The following is a 24,669-nucleotide window of genomic DNA, read 5'->3' on the forward strand; positions in this document are numbered from 1 at the left end:
TGCTATGGGTCCAGGGTGTCCTGCTGGTTCACTATCAGACTTTTCATCCTCATTTATCCTACTGTTTGCCATTGGTGAACTGGAAATCTGTCTTTGTGTCTTGCTTAAGTGTTTTCTCATTTTTATTTTTGTTGTTGGGTTGTCCTTTTTAATTTCTGGGTATTACTTAAATCTTCTTGATATAGTTTCATTTTAGCTTTTGAGTTTCTAATGACTCATAGACATCCTCATTTTCATAATATCAGAGAAAACAACTAATTAAATCAATCACAATCCTTTATCCCAATTGATACATTCAGCAGCCCAATAGGATCAAACACAGCTTGCAAACTGACCAATTATGGTAGTCATTAATTTATCACCTTTAAACCATGTGAATTCAATTAATATCAAGAAGCAGTCCAAAATATATTTGCAGTGAATACACTTTTCAATATAGCATCTTTACCATTTAGGATGAGGGGTTAGACTGAGTTAGGATGAGAGTAGTAGATAAGTGAAAGAACTGGCGCAGGTTTGAAGTGAAACCAGAGGATGTAGAATGACCTTACTATCTTTACGAAGCTATTAACTTCAGAAAGGATAGACAGAGTGCAGGAATAAGGACAAGAATATATCTCCTTAACAGTAACAGGTGCTTGCCTTCCCTTGAAGCTACAGAGCCATGAGCGAGGTAAAATGACTGGAGAAAAGAACATAAAGAAAAAAAAAGCCAAAAAGAAAAAATAATAAAAGAAGAAGTCTGAGTTAGGGCAGGAGCAGGAATTAAAAGGTGGATGAGGGATAATATCATGGAGCAAGATACTGAGTTGGAGAGAGAGGACAGAAAAAAGAAAGAAATTTTAGGGTGGAATGAGTAAAAGAAAGAAAAAAGAATTTGCAGGGCCTCTTTCAGAGTATGTCTCTGTTGTCATATTATACCACATGTACAGCCATATGCAGAACCAAATCCCCTGGTCTCGGCTAGCCAATGGCAGGTCCCCATGACTGAGACTGACCTCAGTCCACAAGGCCCAACTTGAGTTTCCCAACCCACAAGGTTGAACTCCACTCAGTTCTATTACAGGTTTCCCCTGCCCTTTCTTTAAAGATGTTCAAAGTTGGGAGCTCAGAAAACTACCCTTCATGAGCACCTATTCCTCTGCAGAGTGGGTCCAAGGACTGGCCCAATTGGGGGGGGCAAGCAGATTGTGGGGGTGTTCCAAGGGCACCCACGCAGCTACCTTCCTTACTGGATCTGGTGGCATGCAGTCCGGGAGGTCGTGCACCCACCGGGTGGTCTGGGGCAGGCAGCCGGAGAGACCTCCTGCATGCCAAAATTTTATGGCTGCTTTTATAGTGCTGGAGAAAGTAGTATTTGGACTCTCTAGTTCCACAGTGGGCCAATGCCCCCATGCAAAGGGATTACTAAATAAGCAGAAGGATATGCACATATTAAATAGCAAGGAAACAAAAGAAGAAGGATGTTCAGATGTTCCATAGCAGACAAAAAGGGGAAGGAAAGATGTTCAGATACTGAATAACAAAGTAACAAAAGAAACCAAAAGAAGCATTTATCTAATACATATTTTTCACAATTCTCAGCTTCAGGAAGACTAGGAACTTATCAAATATCATAAAGACAATGCATAATAGATAATAACAGCTACTAAATAATAAATATTAGAAGAAATTGAACTATCTCTACATTATTACAGCCTACATTTTACTTTTTTCCTGTTAATAGTAAATAATATCCATTTCAGTTTCATCAATATGAAGATGACTTCACATCTTAAAATGAGACAAAAAGTACTGTTGATTAACTGGGTTGTTTTACTATTACCTATTGATTAAAGCTTTGAGTTCAATGTTAAATTGTAATGGTGACAGTGGACTCTTCAATTTTTTCTAATTTGAACAGAATGCTTTTTAAGATTTCCTCACAGAATATGGTGTTGCTCTATTTAACATTGTTAAAGATGATAGCATTCTTTTTCTTCTTGGATCTATTCAGTTATTATAATCCAATATTATAATTGTAACTTTCTTAACTTACATTTCTAGAATAAATCCTACATACTAATGATTTACTATTCCTTTGAGAAACTGAGTTTTATAGGCTAAAAATATTGAGCTTTATTTTATTTTACATAAGACTTTTGTACTTTACTAATAAGATTGGTCCCCAGATTTCTGTTTCAGTGGATCTTTGTCATTTTTCTGATATAGATGTTATACTTTCTTTATAAAAGGCACTTCTTTGACTTTTTTGCTGTGACCTGAAACAGTTTAAGTAACACTGGAATTATGCATTCTCTAAATGTTTTTGTAGAGTTCTCCTGGGAAATGGCTGAAAAGCACAAAAGCAATTTTTTACTACTTTTTCTGTTTCTTCTTTGGAAATCCATTTGCTCATATTTTTTATGTTCTGGGTGACTTTTGGTAAATTGTACACTTCATGATAATTATTTCCTTCATTCAGGTTTTCAACGTTATTTACACAAAGTTAAATCACAAAATGTTTCTATGATTTTTAAATTTTTGCTGTCAATGTATCTTGATATATGTGATCTGAGAACATTATAGCTCATTTCCATGGCCTAAAAGATTAACATGTCTATTTTTATTTCCAGTTTTTGAAAGAAATTTTTAAAATATTAAGTTTCTGGTCTTTATTGATTTTTGTCACTAAATTCTGCATGATACATTTATCCAGATGGCAATTTACCCTCTTATGAATATTAAAATCTACCCCAACTAGATTTAATTGAAATCCTTCCCAAGGTGAACATCTTGGTGATTATTCACTATTTTTACTGTTAAAATAGTCTCAATCCCTGCTCATTCTCCCCTAAAAGGGCACAAGGGACTATTCAGCTACAGACAAACTTTTAAGAAAAGTTAAAGGATTTTATTTAATTTAAATATCAACAATAAAAGTCCATCAATTCAATCAACCTGCACATTATTTGCCTGAGTGGAGGGTATTAGAACATTAATTAAACATTCCTTGAAATGTATATATTAATCACTCATAGGTGTAAATCCCAGTGTTTACTTCATAAGCTTCAAAAAGCACATTCTCAATTTTTTCAAGGAGTTTGTGACTGGGGAGCTCTGGGTTACAGGCTGAATAAATGAAAATTTCCCCGATGTAACAAGAAGCTTTGGACACACTCTCCTCAGTAGGTGAGCTGGAGGGTTGGGTCTCAGAGGGTGGGAGGAGGGACAACATACACTTTGTACTGCTTGAAGTTTTAACATGTACATTTTTTTTTTCTTTTATTGAGTTTATTGGTACTATCTAGGTCTACAATGCAGTTACATTCATTACTGGAATCCTGTACCTTCACATGACAAGAAAAAAGCTGAAATAAAAATAAGTCACTAAAATAGTCACAATAATCCTGAGCACCAAAAAAAAAATAAAAATAAACAAAAAATCATGACTATGAGCAATTTATGTGTAGAAAACCACCACAAGGGAAAGGTCAGAATCCCATGCTTATTGAAAAGTGAAATTCATGTAGTGGAGATTTAACTTTCACATGCTCTGGGCTGTATTTTCTCCCTTGGATAAGGTGCAGATGGAGGAGGAAAGAGTTAGCTCAGGAGAAACATTGTCTCGGACCTGAAGCAGTCAATAAGATCGTATAATTTCCTATTAGACAATAATTTAGCCAGAGAGGGGGCTCATATATCTGCAGTGGCATACATCAATTTAAGAATATAAACAGTTTTAAAAACAGCTATAAAGAAGGCGATCAAGAGATGGAAGAGGTGAGGGAGGAAGGCATAAGAAAGGGATTAATACATGTTATGTACATGCACCAACTCTCCATGAGGAATATAATCACTGCACTGCAAACACGTACCAATAAAATAAATAAATATTTAAACACACCCCCTCCAGATAGCTATTAGAATAGGGCTAAGGGGGAGGAATAGTTTGAAGGATGAACTCCTCCATCAAGAATGTTACTTTTTTAATTCTTGCACACAAAGTCAGTAAAACAGTCAGTTACTCATTACTAATCAAAGTAACTACAGAGTAGAGAGCAAGGCCATCCAAAACCCAGGACAGAGGAAGAAGCCCTCTGTCACCAGAAGGACTTTGCCCAGAGTTGCCAGAAACCTCTGGGACCAGCATGCTTAGGATGAAACTCACCCCATCCACACACACAACATCTAGTTAATTAGACTCTGTGTCATTACTGTGATTTTAATGTTAAGTGGACGCAATCAGCAGAGTAGAGAGACATTACAGAGGTTAGAAGAAAATGGTTACTATCCAAAATATGTAAAGAACATATACAACTCAACAGTAAGAAAACAACTCAATTTAAAAGGGGCCCAAGTAGACATTTCTTTTAAAAAGACGCATATACAAATGGCCAACAGGTGTGTGAAAAAATGCTCAAAGTTAGTAATCATCAGAAAAATGTAGGTTAAAACCACAATGAAATATCACATTACACCTGTTAGAGTGGCCAGTACCAAAAAGACGAAAGAAAGTATTGGTGAAAATGTAGAGGGAACTCCTGCACACTGATGAAGAGAATGTAAATTAATACAGCCATTATGTAAAACAATATGAAAGTTTCTCAAAAAATTAAAAATAAGACTAACATATGATCCAGAAAACCCATTACTGGATACATATATCCAAAGGAAATGAAGTCGTGTGTCAAGATACCTGCACTTCATATTCATTCTAGGATTATTCATAATAAACAAGTGTCCAGCCACAGACCAAAGAATTAAAACATATCTTGTATGTACACAATAGAACACTATATTCCTCCAAACAGAAAGGAAATCTTGTCATTTGCAACAACATGGATGCACCTGAAGGACATCATGTTAAGTCAAATAAGCCAGGCACAGAAGACAAATCATGGATGTTCTCACTTAAAAGTGCACTCTAATAAAGTTGAGCTCAGAAGTGAGAGAATGGCTGTTACCAGGGGCTGGGTCAGGAGTAAGAAGTGGAGCAGTTTGGGGAGATATTGATTAAACGACAAAATTTCAACTAGGAGAAGTAATTGCAAGAGACCTAGAGTACCTCACTGTGATTATATGTACTACAATGGTGAAAATGGCCGAGAATGGGTTTTAAATGTTTTCTCCACAAAAGCATTTGCTATGTTAGCTAGCTTAATTTGGCCATACCATAATGTATCCATATTTTAAAACAATATGCTGAACACAATCAATATATGTCACTTTTGTCTGTCAATTAAAATATTGTTAATTTGGTTTTGTGGCTCTCATTTTAATTTTATATAATAGCCTGGATTTAAATTATGTTTAAATTCTTGTGATGACTCTATGAAAACAATATCAAGATAGAATGAAATAAACCATGTCCATTCACCACTACTGCAAGAACACTGATTCAACATTGGGGGTGCTTAACAGCATGACGATGGCGCTTCTCCCTCAAAGAATCAGTTCAATTGATACCAGTCTTCTATAAAGCAAGATATTTTTAATTTAAAGATTTTTAATCATTGATTCCATAGCATTTACTATCTTTCAAATTATTTCAGCAAGTTACAAGCCTATTAATCCTTTTAAGCATTTGAGAGGTTGCCAGCACATGTCCTGACATTAAATAATCTACGGATATTCTGGAACCAGTTTCTAAGAGGTAGAAAAGGGGAATAAAGGGAGGAAAGGAGAAGGAGAAAAACAGGGGAAAGGTGGGGGAAGAAGACTGAAGGAGGGAGGGAGAGAAAGAGAATAATAAATCAGCCAACTGCTAATTCTACAGAATACTTTTGTTTTTTTAATTTTTTGTTTGCATTATTTTCCCACCCTGCTAGCATTTTTTGAGAACATGGCAACGTAAGGCTATTATTTCCAAATATCTCCTCAGAATAATTATTCATCATAAAGACTTCAATTTTAATTCATACACGATAAGATGTCATCCACAGCAGCAAAATTGACAGGGGTGCCCTTTACACTAATAAGAAGCCACATCTTCAGCCTCAGTCACAGCTGCTCTCTGCTTTGCACACTGATGGGAAATAAAAAGCAGTAATAGGGATTTGTATTGACTTTCTGAGTGAAATTTCCAGGCAGAAGGTCACTCTGGGGGAGACGCAGAAATCATGAAAGGTCATCAAATATGTTAGCTGTCTGGTTAGATTTTCAGTTGTCCTGTTTGTTGAGAGTAGATCATAGTGAATTATTTTCTATTTTATCCAAACTGTGAATATATATCTGTGAATTAACCAACATGTGAATATATATACATTCTTCTTTAACCTGATAATCTACTTTAAGTGCCACATAAAGCAGATTTTCTTTCTGACTTTACGGTGCCTCACTATTTCCTCTTTCCGTAATTTTCACATTTTAGATGATATTGCCTACTTCTATCTCCCTGGCCATACAGCTTCTCCTTTTGATGATCTATCAGTTAGCCAAAGACGCAGAGGAGAGCATTCGAAGTGTTCAGAGTGTTGTATTGCGGCTGCTATGGTAACACAGAGAGCAAAGCTTAGGAATCAGTCTGGAAGGATGATAATTTATTGAAGTCAAAGCACAAAGGTAATAATTGCAGGAGGCGTACAAAGGGTGAACACAACCTTCACATCAGTAATACAATAGTAGCCTAATATTTAAAAAGGGAATCTCATTAAACTGACTTAACTCCATAAAGGGCACCACCATCTTATTCCTATTTCCTCTCAGGCTCCTCACCCCTCACCTCCCTCACTCACCCTACTCACCAGCCACCCCATTCTGGTGCCTCCTGCAAGCTGGACAAGTAAGCACTGCATCCTCAGCCCATTCTGGTTACTTTTTTTTTTTCGGTACCAGAGATCAAACTCTGGACCATGAGCTTGCAAGGCAGGCAGCGGTACCTGTGAGCTAAATCTTGACCCTGGTTGCTTCTTATGCAGCATCAAGCCAGCTACTTTAGGAGTAGAAGGCAACACTGAAACTTTATAGCAGTCAACTAAAAGGAGCAACTAGAAGAAAGAATTTTGTTATAAAATCCAGACTCTTACTTTACTTCTCAAATGTGGTACTATAAATGCTGTAGTTTGTCTTCCAGCGTTCGTCCTGCTTTTATTTTGTGCTAATGGAATTTCCAGGTTTTATTTGGCAAATGATTTTGCAAGTCAAAACTGTACTTTCCAGCTTTTCTTGCAGTTTGATGAGGTCATGTGATCTGGTGAATGTGATATAAGAGGAAGATTTCCCCACTGGCATCCCTAACATTCCTTATGAGTGAGCTGGGGCACAGTATAGATCCATGCTGCCATGTGAATCCTACCTTACACACCTCTGGCTTTATATGTAATAAATACTCTAGGACCCTGTGATATATAGGGCCCAATCTCAAAAGTAAAGGTATGATTCAAAATAAGAGTGGAATTTTTTTAAGGTATACATAAAATGAAGCGTTCTATGTGGAGCCATAAACTCAAACCCCATCCCACAATCTGTCCTTGCAGTCTTGACCAGGGACATAATCCTGTGCTAGGACATCAAAGGTATGACTTCTATCTCAGTTCCTATTAACTTCTGGAGACTTTATGCAGAGCAACCTAATAGCTAAGACTAATGCCCCACAGCAGCCAAAATGTTTCTAAATAATTTTAATCAAGACTTAATCTCCATACTTCAGGCAATGTCTCTTGTCCTTTAATAGAATAATAATCCTACATATGAACAAAATACCCTTGAGGAACTGCCCCTTCTGGATATAGAGGTAGCCTCAAGTCAGGGCCTAAAAATGTGACTGATATGTTATTTCATTGATTAAATGGTTCCAGTTCAGTAGCCTACAGTTAGCTGTGGATATTCCGCTGTATTTTCAAAGGTGAAGGAATTTTCCACCTCTTCTATAGCAGGTTGATCTGTCCAATACTTGGTATGGGACATTGTTTTCTATTTCCTTCATATATCTGACATCTTCATTGTTTACATTGATTTCCTTTGTTCATCCAAGGAATTTTGAGAAAGACAAAACAGTCCCCAGTCAATGAAAAGCTCTCTCCTCCCACCCTCGCATCGATATGTCTCAGACTGAGAGGAAAGGGAAGCTTTCTGGAATATTTCAGGACTTCCTCTTTTCTCCTAGTTTCTTGTTCTTGTGTAAGGAAGACACCTTCCTAACTGAACATCGCTACCCTAAGTGCGCTGCAGCTTGCACCTTGCTCACTTGCCTGCAATGAATCAAGATGTCTTCCTACTTCTTCTCACGAGCAGTCCTGTCTTGTTTGCTGACTTACAGCCACTTACTCTAGTATTTGTCATTTTTATTTTACAAACTACTGACCTTGCTCATTTCTAAATACTTCAAACACTCACTTTCTTTCCATGGCATTAATTTCTTTTCTCTTCATTAGGAATCACAATTAAGTCATTAAGAATTACAGTTTGCTTTTGGTCTGTCAGCTGTGTGTGTGTGTGTGTGTGTGTGTGTGTGTGTGTGTGTGTGTCCAGGAAGTTTTCATGGCCTTCTTTTCACTAAGACAGCCCATTTTCTATGCAAATATACTCAAAATTTTCCAGAGAAAAGCAAGTTTTATCAATTTTACCTATTACTTTGATCTGATATCACTGAGAACTAGTCCTAATAAGTCCTGGAAAGTGATTTTATTGTTTATCCTTATTTTATAGAGACATATAGGTCAAATAGCTGGTAAATTATGCTTGTAGGGAATTGATCAATATTGGAATGAAGAAAAAGATTGCTGCTCTTTAATTTGCCTCTGTATAATAGGCTAAAGCAGATCACCAGAAACACAGGAGGTAATCATAGATCCACAAACAGAAATGCAGAGCACAGATATCCTTTGGCACTTATTAGTGAAGAAAAATTCAGTTAGTTGGAATGATAGCTAAATAAAGACCATTAAACATTTAGCGAGGAAGCCTGAAGTTAAAAGTAAATTTTTGTAGAGGTACAAGATCCTAACAATGAATGCAACTGTACTGTATCCCTAAAATGTACCAATAAACTCAATTAAAAAGAAAAAAAACAATAAAAGTAAATTTTGAATAAGGCAATAAACATGCTTAATGCTGTGTCCTCTGATGACAATGGCATTAAGATTTACCAGGGTTAGGGCTGGGGATTTATTTTTTTTTTAATTGAGTTTATTGGTACATTTTAGGTATACAGTACAGTTACATTCATTATTAGGATCTTGTACCTTTACATGACAGGTCTTTGTTCTCATTTTTAGGGGCCGGGGATTTAGCTCAGTGGTGCTGCCACCTAAACAAAAAAAAAAAAAAAAAAAAAAAAAAAAAAAAAAAAAAAAAAAAAAGATTTACCAGGGTCAAGAATTCATTCCAAAAAATAAAGGAAAGAAGAGGGAAAGAAGGAAGGAAGGAAGGAAGGAGGGAGGAAGGGAGGGAAGGAGGGAAGGAAGGATTTACTGCCCAGATGGCCTGTCAGCCAGAAAAGTCAAAGAGGAAGATAGGACCCAGATTCCGGATGTAATCAAAAAGCAACATGTAGGACACTAGTGGCTCAGGGTCCAATATTTTTAGCCCTGGGGTATAATTCCAGCTAAAGGTTATAACCCCAGGTTTAAATGAAGTCACAAAAAGAGTTCTCAACTCTTATCAATCTCTTTATCACACATATTTTAATGCATATTTTTATGTTAATGGTTTTTAGCCTGATTCTATTTTTGTCGTTTACTTTAAGTCCTAACTCAAATGTCAGCTTATGCATGAAGAGTTCCCTTGTGTCTTTATATAAACGGTGCTATTCCCCTCTCTGGAAACAAGTCACTATTGCCTCATTACTTCATTACAGTAAAGAGACAATCCAGAGGAAAAGACATTGCAAATTATATATCTGGTAGGGGAAAGGTATCCAGAGTATTTAAAGAACGCTTGAAAATCAGTAATAAAAAGAAAATTAACCCAATTTAAAAATTAGCAATGGTTTGAATCATTTCTCCTAAAAAGACTTATCAGTGGCTAATAAGCACATGAAAGAAGTGTGACATCATTAGTCATAAGCGAAACCAAGCCAAAATGACTTCACCCCGACTAGGACATCCACAGTCAAAGTGAAGGACACTAACAGGCTTAGGGGAGGACGTGGAGAAATTGAAACATTGCTAGTGGAAATGAAAAATGGTGCAGCCTCTGTACCGAAGTAATTGGGAAGTTCCTCAGAAAGTTAAGCACAGAGTTACCAAACACAATCAACAATTCCACTCCTAACTGTCCCCAAGAGAAGTGAAAACAATGTCCACAAAAACCCGTACATGACTACTTGTTACAGCACTATTCAGAGCAGTCAAAAACTGACAACAATCGAAATGCCCTTCAGTTGAAGAATGGATAAACAAATGCGGTCCGTTCATACAGTGGGACATCGTTCAGCCCCACAAAAGCGCGAAATATTGACACAAGGTCCAACTTGGATGCACATTGAAAACATTATGCTAAGTGGAAAAAGGCAGACACAAAAGCCCGTATGCTGTGTGTCCCATTTTAATGAAATTTCCAGAGGTGAAAATCTATAGAAACAATACATTAGAGACAAAATCAAAAACCTAAAATGATAGAAAGTACGTTGTAGAAAGCTTGGAAAGAGATGGAGGGGAGTGATTGCTAATAGGAACAAGGCTTCTTTGGGGAGCTGTGAAAATGTTCCGTTATGAAATAGTGGCAATGTGCAACTTTGTGAATAAATTAGTAACCATCAAATTGAAAAGTTTTAAAAACTAAAAAAAGTATGTGAAAAAACTTAATAACTAGCATTCATTCTGAGAAGGAACTGGAAGAGATAAATCATCTGTTAGATATCATATTAACCCAAGCAGAAAGGAAAGGAAATCGTCCCAATTTCCTCTTCCTTCCTTCCTTCCCAAGCCCTGATCTTCCTGGGGCTACGGTGGGAAAGAGAAAGTAGTGTGTGTAGCTCGCTACTGCCCACCTGCTGATCAAGTTGATAACAATCTCTGGTTACACCCCGCCTGCATTGGAGTGTGAAAATTCAGGATAATTACCACGAGCTGGTCAGGACAGTCACTGAAAGTAACAGGAAAGAGAGGAGAGAGGTATTTGCTAGCTGATATTAATAAAAGTTTAAGACTAAAGCAACATATCAGTCTACAAATACCTCCTCCAAGTCTTCTCTAATAATGGCTTGCCCGAAGCCAGTCAAAACCATTCCAAGTGCATCCTTCTTGCTCTGGTGAGCCCTACAGTTAGATGCCTTGAACTAGACTTCAGCATATGCCTTGTGAGGTTACAAGAGACCCTCTCACTTTCCTCCTTAGCTCTCGAGAGCTGACTGATGTTACAGAGAGCAACGAACTCTACGCCACTTTCCTTAGTATCTCAAAGAACACATGGCCTCATGGGGAAACACGGAGAATAGTTAGGAGCAGCCAGAGACCAGGAGGAAGCTGAATGTGGAGCTGCAGCCAGTGGACTGATGCCAGTATCTAATCCTCCTGCCAGCAGGACGTGCTGACCTGCTCCATCCCCTAACGCCATGCCTACTCCTTGAGCAACCAACTCGAATGCATATCCACTCATCTGCTGTTTGCTCCAGACGCTGCAACAGAAACAGATATGAAGCTCAAGGCTTCATCTCATTCTTCAGAGATTTAGGGCAATTTCGTCCTGCATTTCACACCTTGGGAAGTATGGTAGGCAGCCTGGCCTGTGACAGCCAATCTTGACTTTGCTTCTTTGAGGCCACTTACATTATTAACCTCTTGAGGTTTTAGTTCCTTCCTCTGTAAAATTATAATAATATCTAATTCCATAAATTGTTTGAAATAAATTCAAACAACTAATACAGAGCATCTCAGAGTGTTGACTCACCACCTATTGAGAATAAATGTTGCCATTATTATTGTTGTTCTTCTGTTCTTTAGTTTATTGTTTTTACTGGTACTGAGGGTTGAACCCAGCACCTTCACACTAAATTACATTCCCCTACTTTATTTTCCTTTTTTCAGGGGTGGGGGGCTGGCAGCATCTCATTAAGCTGCGATGCTTAACGGTGTGCACTTGCTTTAGTGAGTATAGTGCTTCCGACACCCCGTCATGTTCCAAATACCTGAGACGTGTGGAGCACATTTTTTATTCAAATCATAACTGTAGCAAATTCACCAACTATGTCCATTTTGAAGTACTTTTTCCATCAAAAAGTTGGCTTGTATCTTTTCAGCTTTTTAATTAAGCACTGAACTGTGATTTCAGTATGTGACTTGATTTTTCTAGATGATTTGTGATGCGATTATGCTTTGTAAAATTTAAAATTTAAGCACAGTTGGCTAGCATTTCATTAATTCCTCAAATCACACGGCAGCCTTAATTTACATTTTTAGCAAGTGATTTTTAATTTAATTTAAAATGTAAAACAAAATTCAAATTTTAATTAAGGTTCATTTACAATTAAAATTAAATTGAATTCCAATTAAGTTAAAATTTAATTTTAAAAGCATCTGATATATACAAGAATTAGCCAAGAATCCTATCAAAGATGAAATGTTGACATTTCGGTTTATAACAAGAAACTCAGAAATTGAGAAGTGGGCAGCAGTTTGCAGAAAGTTTCAATACATAAAACTGTTCAATAGACAGGAATTGAGGATGTTTGGAAGGAAATACTGTAATAGAGTCTATGTTTTATATCTTGAATTATCTTGATTTTATTTGTGGTCAATGTTAAATTGTAAAGGAAAAATTAAAAGACTACTTAGAAATCTGAAAACCATTAAAATGCACATACGAATGTGTGAGCAAACTGAAACCAAGTTTAAATTTTTAAAATAGAAATGAGTGCAAACTGCAAGTTTTCCACTCAAAATGCTAACTATTAACTATGTTCCAAAGAAACTTTAATCATCTTAACTATATTTGGTCATTTTTCTAAAAGTTGTTGGGCCATTTCTTTAAAATCTATTAATCTTCAGCACGTGCTTCGAGGACAACCATAAGGGAAGGAACGTTCCTGGACTCGCTGCATGACTTAGAGACAAGCGAGCTGCAAGCCCCATTTCAAGGAGCTGCCCAAGAGTTTCTCGGTAGAATAACAAGAGGACTCATTCCAACCGAGGATATCCAGACCCTGCTCGGCTGTAGGGAGTTCTACACACAACTCCCTAGCCACTGCGAAAGAATGACCCTCCATGTCCCCTATCCCTGCCACACTGTCTCGAGGGTCTGACTTTGAGGAATTGCACAACTGCTTCCTGGAGGCAGAAGAACGCCCAATGGAAAGGTAAATTTATGTCAAACTTTGTTCAGTCATTACTGCCCTGCTCCTAGGCAGGCACTAATACAAGAATTAATTCTTCAAATAACCAAACTTACAAACTAAATTTACTAATTTATAAGAACACGATCAATTATTTTGATAGCTTTCACAGCAATGGATTAAGAGCACTTCAGAGAAGTGTCCAAAGGCAGGTACTCCTGGCTATATGTCAATGTACATAGTACTGTGCTCTTCGTGTGCCAGAGATCCCATGGTGAACAGGCGTGGCTCACAGATACCACAGGTATAAGAGAAAGGCAGACTCTGAAATCATGAAATCCTGGTCAAGGGAACATAGGGAGGAGACACCAGAGAGGTGCGGATAGAAGAAGCCAGGAAGATAAGGACATATAAGGTAGGGAGTCAAGATGAGATGCTAAAAAAGGTCAGAGAAAGAGGATGGAATTAAAGTTTGACCAGGAAAATTCCAGAGAGTAAGTGAACAAGCACCCACCACGGAGAAGCTTTGTTCCAGGGCACTGGGTTGGTTTAAAGGTAGGAGAGTAGAATTAATATGCTCCGTCTTGTGATCCAGCAGTGAGATTCCCTCCATTCACTCACCACTGAGGCAGCTCCACCGAGGCTCCATTTTTCCTTACTGGTGCCGTGGATATCATCTAGACAAGGAGAACTGAAAGAAACATGGGCTTTGGAACCTGAAATCAAAATGGGCTGGGACTCTCTGAAGTCACTTATTGCCCATGAGACTTTGCAAAAATTTAAGTAAATTTAGCAGTCTCGTGGACAATAAGTGACTATAAAATCTGTCCCTATACATGGCTTTACTTCTGCCCATAGATATATCTGGGTTTCACATTTTTTCAAGAAATCTCATCTTCTCAAAGCAAGTGAAACCCCAGAGTTGAGTTATACACTGTTGTGCATGACTAAATGTTTATGATATCTTAGATATCTTACCACTGACTTTTTTACTAATGCACGGAGAAGATTAAACTAGCTTCATTTATTAGAAAAAAATTCCCTTACTTATTTGATGACTTCATAAAAACCACCCCATGGTTTATTTCTCATAACTGCTTCTATTTGACTGACTTTTTAAATTTATGACTGCTAGCAATGGCAAATCCTTATCTCTGGTGGGACATGAAAAGTAACTGCCAAAGTGCCCAGCCTGCTATTCTCTGTAAAGCCAACTGCAGCGATCAGAATTTTGGGTAACAATATTGTGAACTTAGTAGCTGGTACTTCAGGGCTTTCCAAAGAATCCTTCTCTGAAAGCTCTCTGAAGTTTATTCCCTTGTATCTTTTCAGCTTTTTAATTAAGCACTTAACTGTGCTCTGTAGTCTAAAAATAGAGTCTCCCTGAGAAAACACACTGGTCCTGGGTTCTTCACAGTAGTATTTCCCAATGTGATATCAATATCCCTATCCCTGCCATGCCCCTGGCAAACTGAATTAAGTAATGTGTGCTAAAGGTTTGTGGTTATGAACTTTATCTCTATGGCTTTACACAAACAAGTAACTTCCCAATATTTAGCATTTCCAATGCAGTGAGTCCAGAAACTAGTAAAATTCTTAGAAGTTTCTGCTTAGAGAATGAAAGGATCAAAATATTTGTTTTGTTCTGAGTATAGAGAACTGAGAAATGATTATTTGTGAGATTCCATTTATAAAGTGTTAAAAGAGAAGCTTTCATGTAGGACAGAAGGAATCATGTAAGTAGAGGGAGAGAGAGGAAGGGGGAAAGAGAGGGAGAGAGAGAGGGAGAGAGAGGAGGAGGGAAGAGAGAGAAAAAGAGAGAGGGAGACAGGGAGAGAGGAGAGAGAGAGAGAGAGAAGAAACTATCTCTTTCTCTTTGCCCCAGTATCTTGTTGCTGGGATGAAACATCCCTCTACAGACTTTCATATCAGCACCCTGGGACCGGTACTAGTAGAGGGAGAACACACAGTTTCTGTTTAGGGACAATTACCAGCATTCATCCATGAGGTCCTCCCTAATTAGCATAGCCATGGGGTTTCCCACTCCTGTCCTCTCCATGTATGTGTTATTTGGCATCCTTCCTGTTCATTGGATTAAAGGCTAAAGAAGAATCAGGCCATGAAATTTAGCTACCAGGGGCTCTTTGGGCACACACCGCACGAACTAAAAATATCTCCAGGCTGTTACATTCACATTACCAAGAAATTGCATAAAAGAAGCTCAGAATCTAGATAAATGAGCACACTTAAATATTGTCCCTTAGGAGCCGGGCTTGGTTTCTAAAGTGCGTTACTCTCCCTCTGTTCTATATGTGGCTGTGGGAGGTCTGTATCCAGGACTAACGGGACGCTTTGTGAGTTCTGTGCAGTGTCAGCAGAGAAAGGACTGTGCTCTGGGCTGTCACTGGGGAAGCTGAGCTGGATGTTGTTAGGACTGGGTTACATTTGCAACAGGCCATTTCTCAGCCTTGCTATTGGCCTATAATTTTCTGCTGCCATGGAACAAGCCCATGACTTGCAGGCCATTCACCATCCAACATAGTCATCATCACACCATTTTGGTTCTCTTGCACAGCAGGCAGCTGTGGGTGCATCAGCACATTCCCAGAGGAAAGAAGGAAGTTAGAAAGATCTTGGTGGATTTGTATATAGCTGGAGTCCATCCAAAAAACTGCTAAAGGCCATAGTGCTTACACAGAATCAAGGAGAAAGAGACCAAAAAAGCAAATTACCTTCATGGATCAGAACAGAAAGGAAAGCAGCCACTGTGTTGCAAAGTAGACCTTTTGGAAGCTGATGCTTTTTGAAATGGAGAATTTGCAAATTCAAAATGTTACTGACAGCAAGAGTGATTTCTTCATGAACTTCTGTGCAAACTTGAGGTGGCGTATATCCAGGGTAAAGTCTGAGGCATACTTAGAAGCCAAAGCTCAACAGAGGATAATTTAATAAATCCAGACCTCGAATAGGGTGCAGTTTTCTTTTGTTTTGTTTTTGTTTTCACCCATCACCAGACACACAGGGTGAGCATTTGTTGTCCAAGGCAGCTGAGTCTTCCTTTTTTCTAAACCAAGAGATTCGGTGTCATGCATTGCAGATGCTAATTAAGTGGAGACTAAGTTATCCGAGGATGTTGCATCAAATAAAACCCAGAGGGGGCAATCTGGGTCCCAAGAAAATGTAATACTTTGATAATAAAGTGATGACACCTAAAAAGTGTTTTTCCAGCACAGTTGTCCCTTGGTCTCCTCAAAGGACTGCTTTCAGTTTTACTCTACCCCTCTGAAATATCAAAACCCCCAGACACTCAAGTTCCTTAAATAAAATGGTATAGCACTTGCATACAATCTATGAACACCCTCTGTACACGTTAAATAATCTCTCAATTGCTCATAAACTCCAATGCAGTATAGATGTGATGTAAATAGTTATTTTACTTTATTATTTAGGAAGCAATGACAAGAAAAATCTCGGTGCATGTTTAGTACATGCACAATTTTTTTTTCACATATGTTTAGTACATGGTTGGTTGCAGAACCCACAGATACAGAGGGTTGACTGTGTAATATTTAGACTTTCCCCCAAGTCCTAAATGTTCTAGCCTTCTCTAGCCAGCTTTCACAGGACAGCCCTTGGCACTTTTGGAGCCATCGGGCCCACTGACCTGCTTTTGGAGCCGAAGACTCCATCTGTGCTACTTGTCTATTTCTGGCAGTAGAGGGCGAGGAGAATAGGTACAGTCCTGTGTAGGCTGACAACTCAGCCAATGATGCAGTGCAGCCTCTCCTCACTTCTTTTCCCCACCTCCTCAATTGCTCCTCACTGATGGCTTCCCCAGAAGATGTGCAATATTCTTGCTACACTCAGCAAATATTTCAGACAACTTCTAGTTACTTGTTTAAGAAGACACTGATTTAGAAGCAAAGAAGCAGGAGTTAAATTTCTGGATATGCTCTGGTTACTGAAACTGTTTCCTTTGCAGTTATGTAGCATGACACCAGGATTTTAGAATCAGCCCGAGTTTAATTCTACTCTCATTATTATTAGCTATTGACCTTCAAAAAATCATAGAAACTTCTATAGCCTTAGCTGTCTCATATATAAAATAAGAATATTTTGACAAATAAATACAAAATCCTATTTTCCTGGAGTCACCAATCAGTTGAGGGGCCTTTATGCTCAATTCAGATGGAAACCAATTGGCAAAGTGAAGCTTTCTTGATATTAGCAGCTTCGGGCTTTGAGAGGCAGTGGCTTCTCAGCTCCTAGTGCTATAGCTCTGAGCTTTGAGTGCCGCTGCCTCTTAGCTCTTACTTTTACGGAGTAGTGTTATGGCTTTGGAGGCTCTCAGTCACCCCTCTCGGCTTCTCAACATCCAGGGCTCACCGTCCCTTGAGCGGTTTTCTGGAGTCTTCCAGCGGCTTTCACTGTCCCTCTGGGGCTCTCACAGGTCACTGCAGGTCTCCACTGCTCTATGCTCTGCTGCTCCACCACTTTCTGGAGTTCTTCAGATTACTAGCTCTGCGGTTACTAGCTCCTTCCTCTTTACCCAAGACGAGAATTGTGAGTAGGCAAAGCCTCCTGAATGAGACTTTTACAGGGATCTGTGCTGAAGAACAAGGGAATCGTTCACTGGAGGGAGGCCCCTAGACAGACCCAAGGAATGTAAGGGAGTTCTGCTTATACAGAGAAGGAGGAGCTTGGGCATGTGCAGTTCCCTGCACGCCCCAGACTTATTTGGGGACTTTTAAAATTGTCACAGAAGAAGACAGGGTCATCTGAAAGTTGCAAGGTGGTCCTGTAGAATACCTGCAGATCAGAGTCATACCACTTAGGTCCTTGTTGGAAGCCTGCTGCAGCCAAGGACAGTACCTCCTAGAAGAGCTGGTAGGCATCTAGGGCAGGCTCAGCTGTCATGGCAACAGATACACTGAACTGCACAGTTTCTACAAAAATTGACAGGACTGAAACCACCACTGCAGCCACTTCCAAGGAGTCTCCAGGAGAGGCAGCTGTGACGATCACAGCCCATTTGGGGTTTGGGAATGTGGAGGATATTAGCAATGGGCACCATCCCTCCCCGGCTTTGGTCTGTCAAACAGTTTTCCAGTCACTCCCCAGGGACACAGCAGCAGGAACTGAATCTGCCCAGGGCAGGGGAGGGCATTGAAGCTGTCAGCCAAATCACAGCTCCTGTCAGGGCTGCAAGAGCCAACCTGGCCTACAGGGTGGGCCCCCCTTCGCAGACGGGGAGGGGATGATACTGGCAGTCAGCTCCCACCCCCACTACTGTCAAAAGGAAAGGGAAAGGGCCTCATTCTTTTTTTTCTATTTCACTGATTCATATTTGTTTAATAAATATTAGTCATCATTAAATTCCAAACCTGTAACACCTCCTACTAGGAATATCATATTTAAGCACTAAAAAGTTATTGATGATAGCAATATCCTTAAAAAGTTTTGGGAAACTAAGATTGAAATGGAAGACCTGAAAATTCTCAATAAAATGAAGGCATTGAATGCCACATGACCTAGGCAGGGCTTCATACTTTGTGGTCTGCACAGTCAGAATCATAGCAAAATTTGTAAGGGTCAGACACATAGAACATAAAATTTGTAGCCTTGACATTGTCATTTGAGCCTAGGAAAATCATTGCCCTTTTTACAAACCAAGCTGTTCCTATACATGAATCATGGTGAACATGTCTTTTGGTTCTAGAAAAAGATATTACAAAGTAGTACTCTTCATTAATAAGCATCTTCCCTACTAAGGGCTGAACTACATACTCCAAAAATGTATGTTTCAACCTTAACCCCCAGTACTTCAGAATACGGACTTATTTGGAACTGGGACTTTGACAGAAGTCATCAGTTTAAAATGAAATCAGCAGAATTAGGCCTTAATCCAAAATGACATGTACCCTTATATAGAGGGAAATCTTGGATTCCGAGGTAGATGAACACAAAGACAAAACATTGGCTGGAGACCGGAATGATACGTCCACAAGCTAAAGGACATCAATTGCCAGAAAACACCCAGATGCTGAGAGAGAGGCCTGGAGCAGGGTCTTCTTCACACTCTGAATCCTAGCCTGCTGACCTCCTGATCTCAGACTTCTAGCCTCCAAGACAATAAATACTGCACCTATAACTTAAGCCAACCAGTTTATGGCCCTTTGTTATGGAAGTTTTAGCAAACTAATACACTATTTTCTTCTTTTTTCTGCTACTGGGGATCGAACTCAGGACCTTCTGCTTGCCAGTCAGGCACAGCACCACTGAGCTACACGCCCAGCCCAGCAAACTAAGACACTCTTAATCTTCCACTTATTTTCCTAAACCATCCCAGCTGCTTCGCTGGCGGCACTTGCCTCCTCTGGTTGCCACTTCATTCATTATTGAGTGCTATTTTATTGTCTCTCAGGTATCCATGGCTTTTTCCTTCTGGCTGTTTGCCTTGTTCTAGCCTTTTGAGACTTTGGAATGATTGCTATGCAGACTTGTTTTATATTCTATTGGTTAAGACTGAGAATTAATTTAGACTAGAAAGCAAGTGTGGGTCCCAGTTTGCAGCAGCACGGCTCCCTGCTTCCAGCATGGCTGTGGAAGAACCAGAAACCACTGGGGGCACAACCTTGAGTGTCTGCCGATTCTGAAGTTAATTACAATCAGTGTCCCTCCTACACCAGCCCTGAAACCAGCTGCTAACTGAGTCATCTATTTGGCTTTTTCTCCAGTAAGATATTGCAGAAGAAGATTGCAAGGTTTTTGGCTCTCCAGGATCCAACGGCTCACAAAATTAGTGCCCAGAGCTGGGCAGGTGGCGCACACCTGTACACTCAGCATTCATGGGGCTGAGGCAGGAGTTTCACTGCAAGTTTGAGGCCAGCCTGGGCTACATCCTGAGATACTGTTTCAACAAAAACAAAAACAGCAACAATACCGCCTGCCTCACAAGCACAAGGTCTCAAGTTCGATACCCAGTACAACAACAACAACAACAAATCAGTGCCCAAATTCCCCTTTCGGGAGAAGTTCCTAGTTCTAATAGCTCAGGGAATTCCCTAAACCCGACTCCCTTTGCCCAGGAATGAAAAGGCTCATCTTTCCAGCCTGCTAGTATAGTCAAGGAGTAGACAAGAAACAAAAACTCAGCCAATCGGACCCCCTTCCAGGACATTGAATTCTGAACAAGGAAATAAATCTTTTTGAACTTCAGGGTCATGCCAAAGACCAGACTGCTCTGCATAACAGTTCTTGATGCCAACCTTCTGAAGCTGCCTATAGCTGAGCTGCTTGGTAATGATCAGTTTTCCAACATGGACTCCCTAACCCGATATTTTTCTAATAGGTCTTGTTTTGTTTTCTCTTTCTGCCTTTCCTCCTTCCTCCCTTTCTTTTCTTTTTCTTTTTCTTCTCATTTTTTTTCTTTTCTATCTCTCATTTGCCCAGTGAAAAACAGAGCTGTTTTTTGTGATTTGCTACCAAGAAACCTGACAGGTTCAAGGCCTGCTGCAGTGGGAATGCCATACTAGGGTTCAGCTTCACCTCATAAGAGCAATGGGCTATTAGGAAAATCTTAGCCACTTCAAGCCTGTTTGCTTATGCAGAATGTGAAACTAATATCTGCCCTTGAAAGAAAAAAACTGAGACTACTTAAATTTAACAAAGTTTACTTGAACAAGAAAAAACAGTTCTAAAATCAGACAGTATTCCACACCAAAGATGGTCCAAAATTCAGCATCCCATCTACTCCCTTACATATGCAGCTTATATTTATAGGAAAAGAAAAGGAAGTGAGCTACGGAAACATCTTGATTGGCTACAGTTGGCATTTGCCTCATATGGTCATGTTTGGGCAGATTTCAACCTCTGATTGGCTAAAAGCTTAGCTGCTGTGATTGGTTGAGACTCATTAGGTTATAATTTACATAGTAAGCTAGGTTACAATTCATAGTAGAGAGGCTCTTTTGAGATTCAAACTTTATGACTTAAATACAGAGACAAGTTTAGGCCAAAATTATCACAGTTACACACTGCATTTTTTATTTGAGACTTGTGAAATAATTGAGAAAAACTCTTTGCTACCGTTAAGTGTGATGCAGATACTATGGGATAATGACGATGCTATTAAAAATGGTGGTGATATTCCAGAAGAGCTTCATAAGAAAAACAAGTAAAGCAAAAGAAATATAAAGGTGAGGTGGAAAAGAATACTTAATTTACTTTTAAAATTGCATTATATATTTCTTCGTATTGGAGTGAAATATTTGAAAATCACATTTTAATGCACAAAGAGAAGTATTCCCCAAAGGATGCCCTCAGCTCTTTGTAAATAATTTTTAATGGACTCCTTGTTTTGGAAATGTACATCTTTGTTTCAGATTTTCTGAAGGGGAACAATACCTGTATATGTTACAACGCGACTCATGAGCCTGCGTACATCAGATTGTACGATAGTAACCCCAAAAGCCATACCTGTAGTATCTTTTTGGTTCAGACCTTAAAAGCTTGTCTGTGTTTTTAATAAACATTTTATTGAATTTTGCTCTCATAAAGTTGCATTTTACAGAATTATCATGAAGAGAATACACAGGTAAAACAGCAACTAGATCAAGAAACTGAACATTACCTGGAAGCACCAGAAACATCCACGTGTCGCTCCCCAGACATAGCCCTTCCCTCTCACAAGAGATAACAACTTCCCTGAATTTCCATATCCCCAAACAATTTTTCCTGTTTATTGAGATTTTATAAATGGAATTGAAAACAATGTGTCATTTTGTACATGGTTTCAATAGCTCAACGTTATGTGCGTGACTTTCACCCGGGTTGTTGAGTATGGACGCATTCCCTTCATTACTATGTTATTCCATTGTATAAATATACCACACTCCTCTTATTCATTTGCCTCTTTAAAGAAGTTTGAAATGTTTCCAGTTCATGCTCTTACAAGTGATATTGTCTTAAAAACTCCTGAATATCTTTTGGCAAACATATCTAATTCTGTTGGCTAGCTGCCTAGGAATGGAACTGTCATAGAGTGTGAATATGCAAAATAAATTTTTTCAAGGAGATTGTGAATCATTAGCAATACTCAGAGTCCTTATCAACACTTGCAATTATCAGTCATTTAAAATTCTCATTATTCTGGTCGGGTAGTGTTAACTTTTTATGTTTTAATTTACATTTCCTTAATTCTAGACACATACACACAAAAAAGAAAAATCACATGAATATCTATTATTTTACACTCAAGTATCTAAAGGCACAAACTGCACCCTAAACAAGCTCAAAATAATATAACATTTCTCTCAAAATAAATACATAGTTCTGCCAGGCATGGTGGTGCACGCCTGTAATCCCAGCACTCGGGAGGCTGAAGCAGGAGGATTGCTCTGAATTCGAGACCAGCCCGGGCAACATAGTGAGTTCCAGGTCAGTCTCAACTACATAGTAAAACCCTGTCTCAAAACACCAAAAAATAAATAAATAAATATATATGTCTGAATCTTCACAACAGTAGGAGACCAAGAGTACAACTAAGGAGTTATTCACATACTTTTTGTATAGAATTCTATGTTTGTAAAACAGTTAAGTGCTTTAGTTTGGATATTGAATATTTCTCAAAGTTCTATGTGTTAAAAGTATGTTCCCCAGGGTGATGCTTTTGGGAGTGTGTGGAACCTTTAGGAGACAGGGCTTACTAAGGGGTCTTTAAGTAACTGGGACCAGACTCTTGAAGAGTCTTTGTGTGACCTCAGCTTCCTCCTCACTCTCTTTTGCTTCGTGCGTAGAGGCAAGTGGTTGTGCTTTGCCATGTGATCCCCTCGTGGTATCCTCTGTCATCATTGGCCTAAAGCAGTGAGTCCCACTGATCACAAACAGGAACCTCAAACACTGAACCAACATAATCATTTTTCCTTTATAAATTGATTGTCTCAAGTAATCTGTTATAGTAATGGAAAGCTGACTAACATAGTAAGTAATAAAGTGTACTAATTTGAAGCTTATATACATTATAAAATTTTGGGTTGTTAGCTTCTGGACCATACAATGTCAAGAAAAATATAGTAACTTGTATAAGGACAAATTCAAGTTTAAAGTAAGAAAAGAAGAGGTTTGATGTTTCCTATTTTAAAAAGAAAGAGTTAAGTGATTCCTCTTCCTCTCTTTCCTTAGAGGATTTATTTTTGAAAACATAATTTCTCTGTCTCTTTGAAATGTGTGTGATTTTAAAAGCTAAATAAGATTCTTGCCAACTTTATTACCCAGAAATGTTTCCTCAAAGACTGGGAAACCAATTCTGAATTGTGGCCATGAGGAAAGACAGCTCCTCTATCTCCCATGGAATGGGAGGGCAGGAGCCTAATCTCAGCTAGTGCTCATTTCCAAGTTGCAGCCCTACCTTCTGTTGTGAAGATATGAGAAATTTGTTTTTCCTTTGGCTACAAGCAATGAGCAAACATAGGTGTTGACCTCAGCCTCCAGGTGAGTTCAAAATCGACTGTGTGATGAATGGTGCTGTCAAGTCCTCTTACTCGCACCTGAGTTGTTTGCCGTGGGAACACATATGGAATGAGCTGCATTTACTTGGCTGTACAGAAGGGTGAGATTCTTTCTGCCTTTGCAATCTCTTTTGAAGAGTGTTTGCAATGTGCATCACATTTTTATTTATGCATATGCAATAATCAAACTGTTTTCTTTCTCTTCTATCTTTCTGGAGAGGTTTTCAGAGTTGGCAGGGGATTTTGTTTGTAATTATATTTTCCCAACACACAACCACCTCTTCTATATCTCTATTCTCTCTTTTTTTCACTAGTTTATTCGTGAATGAATGTTTCTAATAGGCAAAACCCAAAGCACATTTAGAATCCTAATTTTGGATGAGCTTATGGGATTCCCCAATCTCTAAAATTTTCACCCAAAAGCATATGGTCCTAAATTTCTAGACAAATACTGAATAAGGCAATATAAAATTATTAAAAAATAAGACATTCTCTAAATGAAATTCTATTATCTCCTTTAAATCTCAGAGGAATTTCAGTGTCTGAATATTTCTAACCATTAAGCTATAGCCTAATGCCTGTCTTGGTTCCTGCCTAAGCCAGCTGTTAGTCATAATCAACTTCTGGCTTGGAGCATCTGCTATATAGAAGGTCCTGAGCTAGCTACTTTATTTTTAGCCCTCACAATCTTGTAATTTGGATATAATTAATTGGATTCTACTCATAAAGAAATGGAATTGCAAATATATTATATGTCCTGTTCTACACCCTATAACTAGAGGATTCAAGATTAAAATTTAGATGATCTGATCCATTTCTCTGCTTCTTTTGTGACTTTTTTTTTCTTTTTACTGCCTTGGTTTTAGAAACCCCTCTTGCCAGACAGACACACAAAATGTCATTACTCTAACTAGAGTTAGAAAAACGCATTCAAGATAAGGAAAGAGAAACTGTTTCTGATGTGGCCTC

Source organism: Fukomys damarensis, unplaced genomic scaffold (genome assembly GCF_012274545.1).
Source record: "Fukomys damarensis isolate Sample0158 unplaced genomic scaffold, DMR_v1.0_HiC HiC_scaffold_5, whole genome shotgun sequence".
NCBI lineage: Eukaryota > Metazoa > Chordata > Mammalia > Rodentia > Bathyergidae > Fukomys > Fukomys damarensis.